Source organism: Nerophis ophidion, linkage group LG03 (genome assembly GCF_033978795.1).
Source record: "Nerophis ophidion isolate RoL-2023_Sa linkage group LG03, RoL_Noph_v1.0, whole genome shotgun sequence".
In the NCBI taxonomy this organism is placed as follows: domain Eukaryota; kingdom Metazoa; phylum Chordata; class Actinopteri; order Syngnathiformes; family Syngnathidae; genus Nerophis; species Nerophis ophidion.
The window spans coordinates 63,709,909-63,717,638 of record NC_084613.1 but is presented as its reverse complement, the minus strand read 5'-3'; the positions used below and the strand labels follow the sequence as shown (position 1 = coordinate 63,717,638).

General features: G+C 41.6%; 1 long non-coding RNA gene across 1 annotated transcript; it reads left to right on the top strand.

The window, feature by feature from the left end:
- The first annotated feature begins 909 nt into the window (after window positions 1–909).
- Window positions 910–5,004, top strand: LOC133548802 (uncharacterized). The gene is made up of 3 exons (XR_009805975.1): window positions 910–2,919; window positions 3,937–4,097; window positions 4,194–5,004. It is a non-coding gene; the product is annotated as an uncharacterized LOC133548802 (long non-coding RNA).
- Window positions 5,005–7,730: the final 2,726 nt, after the last annotated feature.

Sequence of the window (7,730 nt, the reverse complement as noted above, 5' to 3'; positions counted from 1 at the left end):
GGAATTACTCAGAAATAGTTTTTTTTGTTTTCATTATAAACTTAAAATCTCATGCATTGAAAATGACATTCCTATTTTGCAATGTCCCTTACCTAAAAACGTTGTGAGAGTCCAGTCTGTTGTGGGGCCAGCATGAGATCTTCTAGCCCAGTGGTCGGCAACTCGCGGCTCCGGAGCCGCATGCAGCTCATTGACCACTCTGATTTGGCTCAGCCGCATATTTGCCGACCGCCCGGAGAAGTCCGGTAGATTTCCAATTTTAATGTCTCTATCAGAAATCTCCCAGGTAAACATTTTTCGAATTTCACCCAGACATCAACTTTGACGGTGTGCCGTGATGACAGTGCCTCTAACACCCTTTCTACATGCCATCGCGCCAGGATTTTCACCATGCTATCTGCGTGCCGGCCGTCCGGTCACATTTTGGATGCGACCTCTATCCGAACGCATACGCCACTGCAAGGCACACTTGTTCAACAGCCGTACAGGTCACACTGAGGGTTGTGATATAAACAACTTTAACACTCTTACTAATATGCGCCACACTGTAAACCCACACCAAACAAAAATATCAAACACATTTCAGGACAACATCTGCACTATTACACAACATTAACATGACAGAACAAATACCCGAAATCCCATGTATCCTGACTCTTCCGGGCTCCTCAACCGACGCACGGAATGGTGAGGTGGGGTTGGTGATAGCTGAGTGTATGATGGAGCCCGGAATAGTCAGGATACATGGGATTCTGGCTATTTGTTCTGTCGTGTTTATGTTGTGTTATAGTGCGCATGTTCTCCTGAAATATGTTTGTCATTCTTGTTTGGTGTGGGTTCACAGTGTGGAGCATTTTAGTAAGAGTGCTAAAGTTGTATAAACAGCCACCCTCAGTGTAACCTGTATTGCTGTTGAATAAGGATGCCTTGCAGTCTCTTACGTGTGTCTGCAATAGCCTCGTCAAACAATTCTTTGGGCTGGCAAGCTATTTGTACAATCTGTAGAGGGCGGTAGTGACATCATTGTACGCCCTTATTATTGTTCATTGGGTGAACACCAGCGTACATTCGAGAGAATAATTACTCTGAAATTCGGGAGTCTCCCGGGAAAATTGGGAGGGTTGGCAGGTGTGACACTGTCAAGCGGCATATATATAAAACTTGCGGGCCGCACTAACATAACATTTTCATATTAAGGTGCGGGACACATGTCTGAGAACCCTGGTTTATACATAGCACAAAGCAAAAAAAAAACTCTGTATGCAGTATTATTTCATTATAAATTTCAAAAGAGTTACAGTATGTGGCTCCCATTGTTTTCTTATTTTGTGAAACGGGTCAAAATGGTTCTTTGAGTGGTAAAGGTTGGCGACCCCTGCTCTATCCTGTAGACAAGTCAGGGAGCTAAGACATCACCAACGGATGCATAAGGAGTGGTCACTCTGGGTCCCGACTCTGTATTGTGAAAGACCAGTCCACTGGGAGGCCAGCAGGGGATCCTCTTAAATTGAGACAAGTCAACAGTGCAAAGACATCACCAACTGATGTAAAGAGGAGAGGTTCATCCTGGGTCCCTACTTTGAACAGCTAGCGGCGTCATCAGTGGAGGCTGATCCGTGGTCACCAGATAATCTCTCCAAGCAGGAAAAGAGGGCAGTGGCAGAAAAGAGAGACGGCAGATCAACTGGTCCAAAATGTGTTTATTTTAACGTTTGAGTATACAAATGAGTTTTAGGATGGGACTTAAATGCTTCTACTGAGGTAGCATCTCTAACTGTTAGCAGGAGGGCATTCCAGAGTACTGGAGCCTGAATAGAAAACGGTCTAAAACCTGCAGACTTTTTTGGGCTCTGGGAATCACTAGTAAGCTGGAGTTCTTTGAATGCCGATTTCTGGCCAGGAGTTATGGTACAATACAATCATCAAGATAGGATGGAGATAGACCGTTGAGTATTTCATACATAAGTAGTAAAACCTTAAAGTCACATCTTAAGTGCACAGGAGGCCAGTGCATGTGAGCCAGTATAGGCGTAATATGATCAAATTTTATTGTTCTTGTCAAAAGTCTAGCAGTCACATTTTCTACCAACTGTAATGTTTTAATGCTAGACATGGGGAGAGCCAAAAATATTACGTTACAGTAATCGAGACGAGACGAAACGGACGCATGAATAATGATCTCAGCGTTCGTGGTGGACAAAATGGGACACATTTTAATGATATTACGGAGATGAAAGAAGGCTGTTTTAGTAACACTCTTAATGTGTGACTCAAACGAGAGAATTGGGTTGAAGATAATACCCAGATTCTTTACCGAGTCGCTTTGTGTAGTTGTTTGGTTGTCAAATGTTAAGGTGGTCTTATTAAATAAGTGCCGATGTCTAGCAGGACCGTTTTCTTAGGATTATGATGCAAAAAGTTTCTGGACATCCATTGTTTGATTTCATTCTTTAATAAGATAAGGTGACTACAATTTGAGGTGTTGGTTATTTTTAGGGGCATGTAGAGTTGGGTTTTATCAGCATAAAAGTGAAAGCTAATACCATATTTGCGTATGATGTCACCGAGTGGCAACATGTAAATACTGAAGAGTGCAGGGCCAAGAACCGAACCCTGAGGAACTCCACACGTTACCTTAACATAGTCCGAGGTCACATTTTTATGGGAGACGCACTGCATCCTGTCAGTAAGATAGGAGTTAAACCAAAAAAAGATGAAGTCTGACATACCAATATGTAATAATACCTGCAAACACTTTAATACAACCAAAACTGTTTGTGTGTATGCCGTTTTCTGGATTTGATTGTACACCTTTTTTTAGTAGGAAAAGCACACAACCCTTGATACTGTACATGAGGAGCCTGGTGTGTACGCTTGAACTACTTTACAAATCCACATCCGAACAATGAACCAGAAAAGGTAATCCAAATGCTCTTACCTTTCCTTTGACTTAGACTCTTTTTCTAGTCCAGTCGCCAGTGGGCCGGGACACGCATAGAGCCTGGGCAATTGGAGACATAGCCAAAGAAATGCACAAAAAAAAAAACGGCTCCCAAACGAACGTTTCGCTACTGCAAATGAGTTTCTTGTTGTATATCTAGGAGCCGTTCAAAGGATTTGTTTTGTTCGCGAATGTCACACCTCTAGTTTATCTGTTACTGTCGCCTTTCTATTGCCTATTGTCTATTGTGACTAATGTCCATTGTGTGGCTTTAGATTTTTTTTCTGCCTAGTCCTAATTAAAATACATTCTTATCTGCACTTTGCCTACTGTCTCTGAATCCTGGGGTTGCTTCTTCAGTAACCATGCGCTACCTTGACCTTTACCTCAGGCCATAACCATGAAACAGGGTCAAAGCACAAACTACCGCACAGAGAGAGAAGCAAGCCCAAACAAACAAGTGCATGGTAAAAAAAAAGCCCAAAAAATGTAACACATGGCTCACAAAATTTGCTTTTAAAGTTGCTTTTAAAAAGTGGACTAAGCAATAATGCATTTGCGCTGTACTGTACACAAACAGATGCCGTAGAGGGGCACTGTGATTGGATGGCAGGTGGTTTGATTTTCACATGATCTGCCACTGCCTTCATATGTGACATAGGATCTGTAGAAAGGAGTCTGTACTATTTACAAGAGTTAGTAGTCAATATACAGGATAATTTAACAAACCATACAGAGATAATTGGCAACCCTAGGTGTTTCCCCACACATGTTCCTGGTTTACAATCAGGAAGCACACCTGTCGCTTGTCAATCAGGAAATTTCATTGGCCCATCAGATGGACAGCAGCACTAGTTTATTATTTGGTGTATATCGCTATTGTGTTGGCTTATCTATGTTATCATCCTGCTTAGCTTTGCCCTTCTAAAGAGCCGTATTTACCTGTGGTGTTACGACGCTTGGGTAAACTGTCATTCTATCCACTGCTGGAGTAGCAAGAAGCTCCGCTGAGAGAGCAGCCTGACACGCCCCGAAGCGCTCTGCCTACAAGGCCGCGGGTAATCTGCAATCAGCGCACCTGGTTCTGATGAGCCTCAGCAGTATAAAGATCAACGCAGCAGACGATCCAGTGCCGGAACGTAGTTCGCTGTTCACAGTAAGCTTAGCATCTCTGGCTCCTCTCCTGTGTCTGCTCTCCTTGTTCCCTCGCACCTTGCGCTGACTTGTCCCTGTCGTTTCCCTGTTCCCGCAGTATTTCCCGTCGCCTTAGAAGTGAGCTGTGCACCTCACTTCTCTGGATCTCCCTCTGGACCCTGACTGCCTCCCTCGATCCTCAACTTCCCTCGCGTTGGATCCGGACCCCAGGATGCCTCTCTCCAGTCCCATGGACATCACGCTTCGATCACGGACTTCTTTCTGCCCGGCTCCTTTGGACTTGTTCGCCTCTACAACCAACACACACTAATAACAAACTCCTGGTAAATACTATCTTGTTAATTCCTGCACATAATCTTGCATGCACACACAGAGTGTCATGTCTGTGTTCATGTTTCGTTTTAGTCATGTTCGGGGGGTTTTTTTGGACATTGTTTCCTGTTTTTGCACTTCCTTGTTTGCTTTGTTTCCATGCCGACCAATTAGTTTTCACCTGTCCCCATGTCAGGCACATGTTTTCAATCATCATGGTATTATTTAAGCCACAGTTACCAGCTAGTCAGCCTGGCAACAGCACCTCCTGCACCCATGATATCCATGCTGTTTTTTCTCATACCCTTGTCAGAGTAAGTTTTCTCGTTATTTATGCCACAGTGCAAGTTTTTGTTTCATGTTTATAGTTAATAACCTTTGTGCTAGTATTTTGTTTCATAGCCCAGTTTTTGTATCGCCATTGTGCGCGCTTTTTGTTGGTTCCTGTTTTTGGTTGTAGCGTCAAAATAAAAGATGTCTCTACCTTCACACCATCTCCGGTCCAAGTTCACTTGCTTCTCGGGAAAACAACCACTTCATAGTCCAAGTCGTGACACATAGTAGCATAGACACACCACTCACTCATCAAAATCTCAATAAACCCTGTTAAACGAGACTTGCTGTGTCGTGTGGTCTCTTTCCTCCTTGGGTTAACATAACATGTGGTCCACTGCTTGTCACTAATCAGAAGATTTTTTTACTTGCACGCCACATGCCGTGTCTGCATCCTGTGGTCCAGCTACCAACCGCCATGCCCAATTGTGTCATGCACACTTACTCATGCACAGTAAATGTCACATGCAAAGGATACTGATAAGGTGACTTAATTCAAATGTTACGAGAGTAGCATTACAATCGGACTTTTAGAGAAGTAAAACAGATGTCTCTTTTGGCAAAACGCTATCACTTGTAATTGTTGCCTGAGAGGAATGTTGGTTGTTTTGGATTCACTCGGCGTGTCTGTCTGCATCTGCAGCATGTCTACACCCTTGAATGTGTTCATATAACATACCAGGTAATTTAGACTCCATCGTCTAAGAGGGTGTAATAAAGTGCATCTATATGTGTGTGAGGTTTCTTTTGCAACAGAGAGGTATCTTAACAATAAGCCATCATGAAGGGAGTGTTTATGCAATCTCAGCTGATAGCATTTTGTATATTTTGGTTAAAAATATGTCTGAAAAGTGTGCATGTTGTGCAGTTTTAGTGCAAATAGAACATGATTTTGGATTGTTACCAATGGTATGGCTGCAATGAGTTGGCGACTTGTCACGGGTGTACCCCGCCTTCCGCCCGATTTCAGCTGAGATAGGCACCGGCGCCCCCTGCGACCCCAAAGGGAATATATATATATATATATATGTATATATATGTATATGTATATATATATATATATATATATATATATATATATATATATATATATATATATATATATATATATATATATATATATATATATATATATATATATATACTGTATATATATATATATATATATATATATATACTGTATATATATATATATACTGTATATATATATATATATATACATACACAGTGGGGCAAAAAAGTATTTAGTCAGCCACCGATTGTGCAAGTTCTCCCACTTAAAATGATGACAGAGGTCTGTAATTTTCATCATAGGTACACTTCAACTGTGAGAGACAGAATGTGAACAAAAATCGAGGAATTCACATTGTTGGAATTTTAAATAATTTATTTGTAAATTATGGTGGGAAATAAGTATTTGGTCAACCATTCAAAGCTCTCACTGATGGAAGGAGGTTTTGGCTCAAAATCTCACGATACATGGCCCCATTCAATTTTTCCTTAACACGGATCAATCGTCCTGTCCCCTTAGCAGAAAAACAGCCCCAAAGCATTATGTTTCCACCTCCATGCGTCACAGTAGGTGTGGTGTTCTTGGGATGCAACTCAGTATTCTTCTTCCTCCAAACACGACGAGTTGAGTTTATACCAAAATGGATACATGGATGATACAGCTGAGGATTGGGAGAATGTCATGTGGTCAGATGAAACCAAAATAGAACTTTTTTGTATAAACTCAACTCGTTGTGTTTGGAGGAAGAAGAATACTGAGTTGCATCCCAAGAACACCATACCTACTGTGAAGCATGGGGGTGGAAACATCATGCTTTGGGGCTGTTTTTTCTGCTAAGGGGACAGGACTATTGATCCGTGTTAAGGAAATAATGAATGGGGCCATGTATCGTGAGGTTTTGAGCCAAAACCTCCTTCCATCAGTGAGAGCTTTGAATGGTTGACCAAATACTTATTTTTCACCATAATTTACAAATAAATTCTTTAATGTGAATTCCTGGATTTTTTTTCACATTCTGTCTCTCACAGTTGAACTGTACCTATGATGCAAATTACAGACCTCTGTCATCATTTTAAGTGGGACAACTTGCACAATCGGTGGCTGACTAAATACTTTTTTGCCCCACCGTATATAAATGTGTTTGGATTACAAATTGTAGTCTTTTCCCACTTTTACATAATGACATAATAGTAATAATTGTTTAAATTTATGTAAAATGCCTTTGAAGTACCCAAAGCCATTAACATTATTGGTTTATTTTACGGTTCCACACAGGTGGTGGTAAACTACATTTGTAGCCACAGCTGCCCTGGGATAGACACTAACAGAAATGTGGCTGCCAGTTCCCCCCTCGCCTCATGCCTGCCAAACAGCCTCTTTGACCGCTACCAATCATTCATTCGCATGTACACACCAGCATAGGCTGCACTGGGGGGAAGGTGGGCGGAGCGTCTTGCCCAAGGACACGACACTAGCCCTTACTGAGGTAGCAAAGGTCAGGCATGTTTGTGTTTGCAAGTCAATACCCAAGGCATACTGTAAATAAGGTCTTCCCCAACAGACGAGAGCAGAATTTTTGTTTCCAGCTCCACTACCTGTCTCAGCGCTGCCTCCTTCAGCTTTTCCCTTTTCTGCGTTTTTCCAATTAAAAAAAGGCTTCTTTTCTGTACTTGCTACCAATCACATTGCGCCTGTAACAGTTGAATCAGGGGTCCCCAAACTACAGATTTGGCCCGCCAGTAATCCAAAATCCGGCCTGCAGGAAGTCCCAAATGCTTTTTTAAAAAATCATTACCATTTTAAATCTGTCTTTTCTAATCCTTTTTCTACTGCTTTTTTCTCTCTGTGTCTCCTAGCCGCTCGGGCAAATATATATATATATATATATATATATATATATATATATATATATATATATATATATACACAGTCAAGAAAATAAGTATTTGAACACCCTGCTATTTTGCAGGTTCTCCC